Source organism: Hemicordylus capensis, chromosome 1 (genome assembly GCF_027244095.1).
Source record: "Hemicordylus capensis ecotype Gifberg chromosome 1, rHemCap1.1.pri, whole genome shotgun sequence".
Taxonomy (NCBI): Eukaryota; Metazoa; Chordata; class Lepidosauria; order Squamata; family Cordylidae; genus Hemicordylus; species Hemicordylus capensis.
This window is the reverse complement of record NC_069657.1, coordinates 194,013,526-194,027,418: the sequence shown is the minus strand read 5'-3', so window position 1 is coordinate 194,027,418 and position 13,893 is coordinate 194,013,526. Positions and strand designations below refer to the sequence as shown.

At 44.9% G+C, this 13,893-nt stretch overlaps 1 protein-coding gene across 5 annotated transcripts in view; it reads left to right on the top strand.

Moving 5' to 3' along the window:
- STK39 (serine/threonine kinase 39) overlaps positions 1 to 13,893 on the top strand; it is a 198,351-nt gene that overhangs the window by 47,996 nt on the left and 136,462 nt on the right. The window lies entirely within an intron of this gene.

Sequence of the window (13,893 nt, the reverse complement as noted above, 5' to 3'; positions counted from 1 at the left end):
CTAACTTGGCAAAGAGGCACCTTTTAACGTGGTCATTCTCTTTATTGAGCAGGGGGAGAGTAACTGGCCCTATCCACCTCCAGCACAGTACTTCCAGTGACTGTTGCTAGTGTCTATCTTAAGTTGATTTTAGATTGTAAGCCCTTTGGGGACAGAGATCCATCTTATTTATTTATTATTTCTCTGTGTAAACCACCCTGAGCCATTTTTGGAAGGGCAGTATAGAAATCAAATTAATAATAATAATAATAATAAATAATAATTAATAGTATTCTAAAGCATAGAAGGAGAAACTGCAAGAAACATAGAAACACCAAATAAAGAAGAAAAACTGCAATTCTGGCGGAAACTATGGGACAATCCAATAGACTCTAATGGGTGAAAGAGGTCGAAAAATGTAACCAATAAATGCAAGATTGAATAATAACACCAGAATTAATAAGTGAAAGAGCAAAGAAAATTAAAAATTGGACTGCACCAGGTGACAATGAACTGCATGGCTTTTGGCTTAAACACCTAACAAGCCTCCATAAACTATCAAAACAGTTCAATCACATTTTGCAAGGAGGTGATATTGAACAATGGTTAACAACTGGGAAAACTCATCTCATCATGAAAGATCCAGCAAAAGGTGTGGTTGCTAGTAATTATAGACTGATAACCTGCCTGCCAACCATGTTCAAATTATTAACTGGAATAATAACAGATGAAGTAATGCAACACTTATTAACTAACAAACAGCTTCCAGTTGAACAGAAGGGAAATTGCCCAAACACCAGAGGGACAAAAGACCACCTGCTGATTGACAACATGATTTTAGAAAATTGCAAGAGAAGAAAAACAAATCTAAGTGTTGCATGGATTAACTACAAGAAAGCCTTCTTGTACAAGAAACACATGGATACTAAAATGTTTAGAAACAACTGGTGTCAGCAAAAACGATCAGATATTTATTTAAAAAAAGCAATGAGCATGTGGAATACACAGTTAACAATCAATGACGAGACACTTGGACAGGTTAGCATTAGAAGAGGCATTTTCCAAGGGGACTTACTATCGCCTCTGTTGTTTGTAATCGCCATGACCCCACTTTCACAAGTACTCAACAAAACAGGTCTCGGATACCAAACATCTAAAACATCAAGTCAAATCAACCATCTACTATACATGGACGATCTGAAGTTGTATGGAAAGTCCCAGTCAGAAATCGAATCACTGCTAAACACTGTCTGTATATTCAGTAGCGATATAGCAATGGAGTTTGGACTAGACAAGTGTGCTGCATTAATAATGAACAGAGGGAAAATAACAAAAACAGAAGGAATAGAACTGCCCAATGGAAGCAAGATCAAGAACTTGGAAGAGAAAGAACCTTACAAATACTTAGGCATTCTCCAGGCTGATAACATCGCACACACTGAAGTGAAAAGAAAACTTGGAAGTGAATACATCAGGAGAGTTAGAAAAACCCTCAAGTCCAAACTCAATGGCGGGAACACCATACAAGCCATCAACACCTGGGCTATACCTGTTATCAGATACCCTGCAGGAATAATAGACTGGACCGAGGCACAGCTAGAGACGCTAGATCGTAAGACCAGGAAAATCATGACCATCAATCATGCTCTGCACCCCCGCAGTGATGTAGATAGGCTATGCCTCCCTCGCAGCTCAGGTGGAAGAGGAATGCTGCAAGTCCATCAAACAGTAGAGGAGGAGAAAAGAGGCCTTGAAGAATATATCAAGGACAGTGAAGAAGATGCACTTCAAATGGTCAATAATGCAAAACTATTAAACACCAATGAAACAAAGCAGGCCTACAAGAAAGAACAAGTCAAGAACCGAGCAGAAAAAATGGAAAAATAAGCCCCTGCATGGTCAATATTTGCACAATATAAGTGGGAAATCAGACATCACCAAGACCTGGCAATGGCTTAAGAATGGCAACTTGAAGAAAGAAACCACCTAATCAGCTGTTGTAAAAAGATCGCACAGACTGACTACAAACAAAGGCATGACAAGGTAGCAGGGATGATACACTGGAACATCTGCAAAGAATACAAGCTACCTGTAGCCAAAGATTGGTGGGACCATAAAATTGAAAAAGTTGTAGACAATGAAGATGTAAAAATATTATGGGACTTCCGACTACAAACAGACAAACATCTGTCACACAATACACCAGATATAACTGTAGTCGAGAAGAAAGAAAAACAAGTGAAAATAATCAACATAGCAATACCAGGGGATAGCAGAATAGAAGAAAAAGAAATAGAAAAACTCACCAAATACAAAGATCTACAAATTGAAATTGAAAAGCTGTGGCAGAAAAAGACCAAAATAATCCCAGTGGTCATTGGCGTCCGGGGTGCAGTTCCAAAAGACCTTGAAGAGCACCTCAGCACCATAGGGGCCACAGAAATCACCATCAGCCAATTACAAAAAGCAGCTTTACTGGGAACACCCTATATTCTGCGACGATATCTATAACAAGAGCAACAACATTGACAATACAATTCTGGCATCCCAGGTCCTTGGGAAGGACTCGATGTCTGGATAAAACAAACCAGTCAATAACACCTGTTTGACTGTGTAAACAATAACAATAATAATTAATATGAATTTGTTTCTAAAACTGTTGAGCTTTACCACAACTCCACCACATATGGTAGAATGAGCCTGAATGTGAGTTACATTTCCAACATTTCTTAGAAAAAGAATCATTTATTTTATTAATAATCAAAGGAGTTACATATCATCTGAAGAACATCTTATACCAATTTCCCCTTAGATTGGTACACAAAGTAAATTTCACATTCTTTTTCCATTGGTATTCCCAATCAGAGATATCGATTCAAGTCAAACCTTTTCAGGGGTTGACTCATCTTGCATTTGGGCTATGTTTTCCAAATGGGGGAAATTTCTGAACCCTCACATTTTCTGTGCTGTTACATTCCCGAGGAAAGCAGTGTGCTGGATGTTGCCCCTATAAATAGCAGGAATAGAGTACTGGAGAGAAGGCTACACTTCTGGCATTACTGTTGGTGTACAAACTGCACTTCCTATACTTCTGTCTTGCTCCATTGTCCAGTGCAGATTTGCAGGTAGCCCCATGCGCAATTCTTCATCCCCCTCAAACAACCTCTGCACATACATCCTCAAGCTATTGCAATACGTTGAAGGGTTGGCAGTTCATAGGCAGTATAAATCAAAGTGCCTAGATGATATGGTTTTGCTGAGCCTAGTGCTGTTTAATGCCCAGGTGTGCTTTTGGCACCCATCTGGGCCTCCTGCGCAATATCCTGTCATGTGAATTGGAGACCCTTTAGCAATCTCTAAACTCTAGCAGCCCTTTGTGTTCTATCATCATTATGATTAGAGAGTTGAGAAAATATGCTGCTATTTAAATTGCCACCGTTCAACTATGTTAGGGGTGTGGATATGGCAGTAATAAATACTCCAGAATGGATCCTGTGGAGCGAAGGAGGGAGCTGTTGAAGCCTCATATATATTGGTCATCTGTAGGAGTTTGTTGCTCTCAAAGAACCCTGGGAAGCTTGCCCACTTAGGGGTTGGTTATCAACTCCTGCCTGTGGGCTTCTCAGAGGCATCTGGTGGGCCACTGTGCGAAACAGGATGCTGGAGGAGATGGGCCTTGGACCTGATCCAGCAGGGCTGTTCTTATGTTCTTATCTATATCATCCCAAGTGGTAAGGAAGATTTTACCACATATTCGTGTGGAAGTGTGTGGCGAAATGCTTGTCTGTGTTCACTTGTTGGAGGAGTGAGCAGTGAATCTTCAGTAGTCTTGCTGAATTTGCTGATTGGTAAGTCCAAATTGTGCAGATACATTCTTCTCTGGGAACTTCCTCATCAAGTGACATTTATTTGACAGAGGCTTCATGAACAATAACCTCTTGTGGTCTATTGTTTATATCATGGTCTAATTACTTGCTGTTCTGGTGGTGTGCCAGGGCAATCCTTTTGTACCTTGCGAGGTGGAATATGTAACCAGTTCAAGCCTCTTGGAGCACCTGCAGATTGGGTGTGTGTTCAGGCCAACACATTGTTCACTAGCTTCAATTGTGGTATTTCTCAAGGAAGTATCTAAAGCCATATAAAACAGGCTTCACTGCAGACTTGCTGTCTATTTTAGCAGCTGCATGATAAATGGAAGCGCAACCTGCATCTTTAGATCGGTTCGTCCACACCAATCTGCTTGACATATTTCTGCCCCTCTCTATTAGGATAGGCTCCAGGTTCTTGTCAGTCTCTGGACAAGCGGCCTGCCCCCTTTCCAGTGGCAAGCTACTGCTCACTACTTGAATCTTCAGGAATTCGTTGACATAACTTCTTATATACCACTTTTCCTATGACATTTTAAATAGTCTGCCTTGAGAATTAGGTGCTCAAGGTGGTTTGCAATAAAAACAAAACACAATTCAGTAAAATATCAAAATGATATCGGCAAGCAAATTACAAAGCCAAAAGTACATCGGGCTCTGGGAGAATAAAACAAACTACAAGCTTGCCAAATGTATACCTAAACAAAACCTCTTAACTGGATGGAAAAAAACAAAAGGCAGGGCTAAATGGGATAGGGAATTCAGCAATCTGAATGTGTTTTCTTTTGCTCTTTCTCCTCTTCGCACCAATCACATGTCAGCCAGTGGTGGGAACCACAGAAGGACCTATTCTGATGACTGCATGGGCTGGGTTGGCACTTACAGGGGGAGACGGTCCTTAAGGCAGAGATTCTGAACCTTGGGCCCTAGATGTCGTTGGATTACAACTCCCATCATCCCCAGCCATTGTAGCCAACAACATTTGGGGTCCTGTGGTTGAGCTCCCTTGTCTTAAGGTATCCTAGCCATAAACCTTGTAGAACTTTAAATATAAAACCCATTTCTCTTAAATTGCTCTTATATTAAATTAAATATAATACCCATTTCTCTTAAATTAAGCAAGAAGTCAGTGCAGATGGAACAGGAATGGAGTGATATGCTTCCCACAAACCAGCTGTAGTTGGTAGCCTTGCCACAGCATTCTGCATCAGCTGAAGCTTCCAAATGCCCTAAGGGCAGCTTCACATTAAGCGTGTTAAGGTAGCAAAGCCTTGAAGGAATGTGTAGCTGTGGCCAGATCCTCATATCCTCTTTGCTGGTCTCCTGAGGGAATTTGCAGGAACAGAGATGATGCAGGTGGAATACCCGGAAGAGAGGGGAAGGCTTGCTCTCTGAATAAAGTGGAGAATTGCATTTGAGGAGCAGGCGACTTTCAGCAAGAGTGAAGGTGCCTCTCTTAGATTTTTGCAACCTTTAATCCCTCCACCATGCTGATTCCCAGCAGGGAGTGAATTGGAAATGATGCTGGAGGCTGATTCAGTGGGGCCTTCAAATGAGCAGGATGTACGTGCCAGCCATCCAGTTGTTTTGCTTTTCCTGTAAATACATAGTTTCTTCATCAAAAATTGTGGTTTCATAGGGGTGTTTGTTTCCCTCTCCCTCCTGCCCTCCATGCTAAGATATGCTGAATTTGTGCATCTGTTCCTGCATACCCAAACACAACATATTTGATGGATTGTACCAAAGAAAGATAAGGGTGATGATGGACATGGAGACTGTATTTAAAAGACTGGGTTTTGGGACTGTGGATGGTCTGGGGTTGGGGGTGGGGGTGGTTTGGATGGTGTTAAAAGAAAGCAGAAGAGATTAGCAATATGTCGACAGTGAATTAGCACAATAATACCAATAACATTTTTCCACTCCTAAAACGATAAAGGAGAATTTGGGCAATGCCCATGGAGCATAGCAGTGCTGGGTTTGACAATGGATGAACTGTGCATGTGCGGGGAGGCCTGTACCTCTCCAGTGAAGTACAACTCTTGCACAGAAAAGATCAGGAAAGAGAGCAATAAGTAGGGATGGATCTCGGAATGTGGTGGCTGGGTAGAGGCAACCAGATTTCCACATGGTAAATAAATACGTCATGACTTGATCGCTTCCCAGATCTGTGCTGACGTGTTGCATGCAGTTATTTTCTCCACTCCTAGCTACGGTTGCTGTGTAGTAAAGATGTTCATTTATCTCTTGCTCCATGCATTGCTACCATGTTCTGGCAGCACTTCAGGGTTTTTTGTTTATGGAAATAAATAGTTCAGTGTTGCCATGTGTTAAACTGAAAATGTTTTGGGGTGTGTGTGTGTTCTAGTGAGTCTCTTTAAAATTTAGCAATAGGTCTGGCTCTCTCCGTAATTTGAGGCAATTGTTTCTAGGCTCCCTTTAATTGTACAGTATCGTTAAGTTGGAGTGCTCTTGGTTTTGTGTTGGATGTCTTTCAAATGTTAATGAAAATGTTTTATAAACTGTTTTGTGTTTAGTCCTCAGTTGTTGTGTGCCAATGTACGTTTACTCACTAAATGCATGTTTTTTCCTAAGCTGCAGTCAGTCCTCCTCTTATGCAGTGTTCCGTCTAAGGCATGTGCGTGTGTGCGTACTCATATGTTTTTTTTTTAAAATGTCTGCTCTTATGGTATGTTTTTGTTGGTAGGTTGCTCTGCCGTTTTGACCCGTACAACCCACTAATAAAGAGGCAGAAATATTGAGGCAGAAATAAAAGCTGTTGTCAGTCTTAGTAATCTTCCCCACCTTATCACCTGAATCCACCTAAGGAAATACTAGGCATAATTCAGATCTGCCCCAAAACACATGCCAGAATGTGCGGCAAAGTATGTGGCTACTGTCTGTCCACTACACTGTCTTCAGTGGGCTGTGCACTTTAAATAAGCAAGCCCATCCTCATTCCAGCACAACAGGAGCGATATTGCTTATACGATTGAGTCGTGTGTGCAAGCTAGGGATGTGCACGGAACCATTCGGTGCTCCATTTTAGGAGTGCTGAGCCAGTGTTCGAGCCAGTTTGGGGGGTGGGGTGGTTTCTTTCAGGGGCAGGGGTGGCTCCTTGTGGCAGCCATTTGCATGGCAGTGTGGACCGGGGCTGCTGCATCCCTGCATGCCCACTTTTGGCAAGAGCGCTGGCAGGGGAAAAGTGGCAGGGTGGAGGCTGGCAGGTAGGCATCGCTTCCCCTGCTTCTTAAAGAACCCCCCCCCCGCCGCCCTCCCAGGAGTGCACGGAACCAATTCTGTGCACATCCCTAGTACAAGCTCCACGTTTGTTTTTAAATACATTGGGAACCAGAATGACGTGAGCATACTTGCCATCACGCTTGCCTAATGGCCACCTGGAGGAGAGAAGAGGTACTCCTCATAGCGCCAGTCAGACATATTATGTTCTACATGTGTTCAGGTGTCTGTATGCTTGTATGTTTTGTGTGTGTGTGTGAATGGTGTTACCAGCATTCACTTTAGAAGTGAACCAGGGTACATACTCTCTCAAAAGCTCTATTTACAAGATATGTTCAACACACATACAATCTTTGTTCTTTGTATTCATATCTGCTCAATGCATATACATCAGTAAACTTCCTCACTCTACCTGTATTTGAGAGGGTCTGTATGCATGTTCCCTGTTAAAATGAATGTGTATGCAGTCATTCACACAAACATCTATTTGTGTTCAGGTGTCTGGGGGCAAAATATAGGTACAGATGGAAAGTCTATGACTCTACGTGCATTCAGCATCGCATGTGCAGCTATTCACATGTTTACACTGTATGCCTATTGTATGCTCATTGAACATAATGTGTGAGTACGGTTGGTGCAATCATGAGAACTAAACTCTGTTGGAGGGGCAGATACTATGCCCAGAGTGATGACTGCCTTCAGCGGCAGCTACGTGCTCCTCTCCTGTGACTGGGTTAAGTGTTGGCCTTGGCAGGGGCGTAACGATAGGGGGGGCAGGGGGGGCACGTGCCCTGGGCGCCACTCTGTTTGATCATGTGGGGGGCGCCAAAAAGTGCCCCCACCAAGCCCCTGCCTTTCTGGAATTTTTTTTTTGTTCGGGTTTTTTAAATTATTATTATTTTGTGCACAGCAGGCAGTGTGGGACGCATTGAGCAGTCCCCCTCCCCGGGTCCCGGTGCCCCCCCCCATTGCTCCTGGGCGCCGCAGCGCGGGCGCCTAAAGTTGCACTGCAGTGCCTGCCTGCTTGCTGCTTGCTTCGGCGAATCGGCGTCACCGTCATTTCATTAATCATATATCACTCCGCTCGTTAACGCTCTCACTTCCCGCCCCGCGGCGCCGCCTTCCCCACCAGTCGCACATGCCTGTCTGGCCCTCCCCTCCCTTACAAAAAGGGCGCTTGGCGCTTGCCTTCGTTCGTTCTAACCTTGTGGAGTGGAGTTTATGATCAGGCCCTCTAGTGGCTTGCCGCTTGCCAGGGTCTCTCTCCCACTCGCACACGCACGCACGCAACTTTCTGAGCATGCGTGAGTCCTCCCAGCTCGCCTTCTGCACGTGGCATTGGCGACGAGGCAGGGTGGGACTGGGAGAGCATTGCTGCTGCTGGCTGGGCGCAGGCACAGGAGGACAACAACATTAAGAGGGATTCGAACAAGAAAAGGTTTGTGTGCCTTAAATTAATCTTTATTTGGTGCCGTTGCCTTGGCTGGGGCGGCGGTTGTTCTCCTTGCTGGGGCTCGAAGATGGTCTTAACGCGGCAGGGACAGTGCAGCCCCTGCCGTCATCGGTTGAGCAGCACCAGGCAGGCAGCAGTTCCTGGGTCTCCATCCTTTCCCTCAGGCGGAGGTGCAAACACTTGGGAGCCTAAGCCCTGTGTGTGTGTGTGTGTTGGTTCCCCCCCCGCCCCTTCCTCCACGCTGCTTCCCATTGCGTTCCTCCTCTAATCAATTTTAAATTAGCTGTAGGATGAGGGGTGCGCTCCTTCCTAAGCCGTGTGTGTGTGTGTGTGTGTGTGTGTTGGTTCCCCCCCCTTCCTCCACGCTGCTTCCCGTTGCGTTCCTCCTCTAATCAATTTTAAATTAGCTGTAGGATGAGGGGTGCTCTCCTTCCTAAGCCCTGTGTGTGTGTGTGTTGGTTCCTCCCCGCCCCTTCCTCCACGCTGCTTCCCGTTGTGTTCCTCCTTTAATTCATTTTAAATTAGCTGTAGGATGAGGGGTGCGCTCCTTCCTAAGCCCTCTGTGTGTGTGTGTGTGTGTTGGTCCCCCCCCCCCAGTTACGCCATTTTCCCTAGTTACGCCTCTGGGTGCGTGTGTGTGTGTGTGTAGGATCTTGATTATGGAAGTTGGCTGAGTGTCAGGATGGGACAGGTGTCTTGTGTGCGCGCTGCAGTAGTATTTAGGAACATAGGAAGCTGCCATATACTGAGTCAGACCATTGGTCTATCTAGCTCAGTATTGTCTACCCAGTCTGGCAGCGGCTTCTCCAAGGTTGCAGGCAGGAGTCTCTTGCAGCCCTATCTTGGAGATGCTGCCATGGAGGGAACTTGGGACCTAGATGCTCTTCCCAGAGTGGCTCCATCTCCTGAGGGGAATATCTTCCAGTGCTCACACTTCTAGTCTCCCATTCAAATGCAAACCAGGGTGGACCCTGCTTAGCTAAGGGGGCGGCGGGGGTGGGGTGGGCGCAATTTCAGTGCTTGCCCCGGGCGCCATTTTCCCTAGTTACGCCTCTGCGCCTTGGGGACTTTCAAGAACTTGATAAGAAAGGAGCAGGGCAGTGAACCTTTCAGAAAGCTGAATATCGAGGCCAAATGAGCCCAGAGCCCCAATGGTCAGTGCTGTTTGGAGTTAGGTGGCAAATGAAGCTGGACAAGAAGGGCAGTAAGCATAGGGGGTGAGGGTGGGCGGGCCATTTTTTAATTGGGAATGGAGCCTGGTATGTTTGACCATGAGGAAAGAAGGGTGTCTGCAGAACAAAAAGCAGACGTGGTCAAAGGAGGGTGCTAGCACTTTGGTTACTTGTTTCTAAAATAAAAGGCACCCTCACCCTTATCTCTGCCTCTTCATGTGATCTCTGGGGGAGTGAAGGGAGGAAAATGGAGTCTGACTCCACGAACCCCTTATATTACTCTAACTCCTAGCCGCCAGGTTCTGTCATTTTGGGTACTTGCATACTCATTTGACTCGGCTAACCACTGTTTTGGGGAATACAGACCACCATTTCATCTTGTGGGAACATTGCCACAGGACAGGCAGCTCTGGATTCACCAAGCAGAAAAGTATATGGCAGTAAAACCTGACACTGTGTATATTAAGCAGGGGCATAGCGAGACCCTCGGGGGCCAGGGGACAAAATCTGGGCAGCCTCCCCCCGATTGCGCGTGAGAAGCACACGAGAAGCATGTGTGTGCCCCAGGGCCCTAAGCCACACCCCTAAGCCACACTTCCTGCATCTGATGTCAGGTGCAAGGGGTGGGGCAACCAACATCTCCCTGCCGCTGCTCCTACCTCCTCCTGGGCCATCCCAACACCATGATGTCACAGGCATACGACGTCCGTAGTTGAACTGCGCAGGTGCGCAGTTTGGCCGGAGAGGCCTGCCAGCCACAGCGCCTGGTGCCGCCTCCACGGGGGGCAGCCTGCCTTGCTCAGCTCACCCCCCACCCCTGTGGCGGCCAACAAATAGTGGCAGGGCAGGGGTGGCATCCCTGCTCGTCCAATGGATACTATGCCTGTGGTATTAAGAAACAACAGTGTCTACACGATAGAAAACCTTACCATGTGGTAAGATGGCTGCCTGTATTGATGCTGTCGTGCTCTCTTGTGTTGGTCCTCTAGTGGCAAGTTTTATGCAAACAAACCAATCCTGCCTCAAAAGCTTTCATTTAATGAGCTTCATTGTGCTGATTTCACAGTCCCAGAGTGGCCCCCTACTATTCTGAGGATTGTACCAGTGAAGATTAGGATAAAATGGCCACTTCTCATTTGAGACTGGGTATTGTTTAATATGTGGGTGGGAGCATCCAGATATTTGGATAAACTAATATCTGTGTAGATGCTCAAGGTATGTTTATGTTGCCTTAGTTCTTGCCTTGTTGTAGCTAAGTTCATACCCACAGGAACTCTTCTGCTTTGGCTCAGTACATACTTCATTCACAGTTTTGACACTGTTGCTTGTGTGCTTCCCTATCCCATAATCCTTTGCTCGGATAAAAGAGGAAGGAAGTGTCATGGGGAGGAGCCTAGCCCTTTTGTGTGTCCAAGTTGGGAGTGCCTTTTGTTTTACGGCCTGCAGCTGTGAGATCAAGGAAGAATAAGTCATGCTGCAAATTTCCCCCCAGCACTTTATTTAAATCCTAAATAAGATGAAATCACCATTGCTGGATCTACAGAACTTTCACTTCCCTAGTGTGTAATTTCACTTCTGCAAGTATAATAAAGAGATACTGTTAAACAATAGGTTTGGTTTACATATATGTCCTGCAATATTCAATATGTCCAAACTTAATAGGGTCACTAGACCTGAAGCTTGCAAAGTTGTTCACAAAAAATATAAGCGTCTCCATGGCCCTGCTTCATTTCTGTATCTTGGGGTGTGTGTGTGTGTGAAGCAATTCTGAGGGTAGCTTTGGTCTCCTCCTGTTCTTGAGGAGCATAATATAAAGCTACCATAGTTCAGATCATTGTTCCATCTAACTCAGTATTATTATTACTATTATTTATTTAATTTTTATGCTGCCTAATATAGAAATCTCTATATTGACTGGTAGCATTTCTCCAGGGTTTCAGGCAGGGGTCTTTCTGCCCCCTACCTGGAGATAATCGGGGGTGGTGGTGGTGGTGGTTAATTCTGTGAGGACCTGATGCATGCAAAGCAAGTGCTATACAAAAGTTGGTTTGGAACATATCTCTGTGTTGCAGGGTCATTGTCTTGTAGCAATTCCTCGTTCTGTAACACACACACACACACACACACACACACACACACACACATGTGCGTGCACGCGCGCACACGTCCACTGAGTAATGTTAACTGAGCTTTCTTGGTGTTTTAATGTGGGGCAAAATCCACATGCTGGGATTTGAGATTTTTGTCTCTTTAGAGGCATACAATTATATCCTGCCTTTCTGTGATAAAATTGCACAATTTTAGTGGCCTACAATTTAAATAATGAAACATAAAATTATACAGCTGTATATACGGAATTAGTCGTGCTCTGACAGCTTAAGAGCTCCTGCCATGATGACTGTGTGATCCTCCATGCCAGGCATCTTCAGATCTTCTTGCCAGCTCACCAGTGTCGAGTGCCCCCAATTTTCTGGCGAGCAGGACACCCAGCACCACACAGATCTCCTCACCAGAGGTCTGATTTCCACTGCCATTTCTGAGAAGGTAAGAAACAGCAGGAATCCTTTCTGAGCAGTAGGAGAGGGCTCCCACTGTTTCTTACCATCTCCTTCTCTCAGAGCAAGTGACACAAGACCTGCTTCTCTCCAAAGCTTTCTGCCAGAAAATGCCAAAAAGAGAGGGGATTGGTGGCAGCTGCAGATGATGCCTGGCTAGTGAACTAAGCCTAAGTTTGTTCAGTGCATTTATGTTGCATTGTCCCATTATTTAGTGGGACTTCTAAAAAGAGGACTGGGATACATGCATTGTTCATATCTGTATGCTAAAGTGTTCTCCTCCAATACGCAACCAGAGTTGCAAAAGCAGTGCTCTCTTTTTTCGGCATGATGACCTGTTCCTCGTTACTGTTTTTTAAAAAAAGATTATTGGGGAGAAAAGGGCACAATTATCAAAGCACTTGTTGCGACACTGTGGTGCTGATTTTTTTTTTGACGTGTATTTTGATAATATAATTGAGTAGATATGCTGAGTTCAAAGCTTTGACTTCAAAGCATGACAGTACAAATTGCTTACAAAACATCCTACTCCTAAATAAGTAAGCAAACATCAATTAAAGCACAGACAATAACTTCCAGTCATGAGGCATTGTGTCAGTTCTGTTGTCAGATGGGAGGGAAGAGCGCCCTATTGTACTAGATTAGGCACGTAACTGAATTCCCATTGTAAAGCTTTGTTACAAGAGGCTTTTTGTGCACAAGTTGTATTAGTCTGGGACGTGCCAGTTTCACGGAGTGCAACTTTGTGTTTTGAGGAGGGCCAATTGAGGTATATCATAAGTGTGTCTGTTGGCCAGTTTGATAGAACTTTTTAAAAGTTTCATTTTGAAAAAGGGGGGCTTTGCTGGAAACATGGGTTGCATTCTGATGGACGAACCGACTCCTTCCTATAGGACAGTGCTGCACAACTTCAGCCCTCTGCTGTTGTAGTCAGACAACTCCCATTATCTTTGATTACTGGGCACTGTCGCTGGAGATGATGGGAGTTGTAGTCCAATAACAGTTGGAGGGCTGAGGTTGTATAGCATGGAGGATTGTGTGCTTCAGTAGGATTTGGTGTCTTCACAGAAAATCAAGTGCCTGTATAATGAGGGAGTGAGAGATTCCTATCTGTCTCTGTGAATTTATACCTCAAATTTTCCATTCATTTGGAAGCTCCCATTCTGGGATGCCTGCTTGGCAGAACTGTGCTCCCTGGTTAACAACCGGTGTTGAGTACTGAAACTCCTATCAAAATACCACTTGATAGCTTTTATACTGTGCTTCCATATTTTGCAGCTAAAGTAGCTATGTCAGTTCTCTTATGCAATGTCTGTTTTGTAAACTGTGTTTATAGTCAAAGGGACAAAAGAGCCCTTTGCCTAATCATCACTTCAGATGGTCCTAAACCTAACATGTCCCTCTTCCCAAATCAGCTTCGTTCACTGGGCTTTCTGCCTACAGTCAGGTAGGCAGGGATGTCCATGAAACCACCAGGTGTGAAACTTCAGGATATGCAGCCAAAGAAGGAGATGTTTAATAACCTGAAAATGAGCCCTCTCCTTTGGGCTGACCTAACTACTTTCAAGTGAGAGAGTGGAAAACTACTATAGAGATTAGCCATTACTCAAACAAGTTTGCGTAGTGTAAAT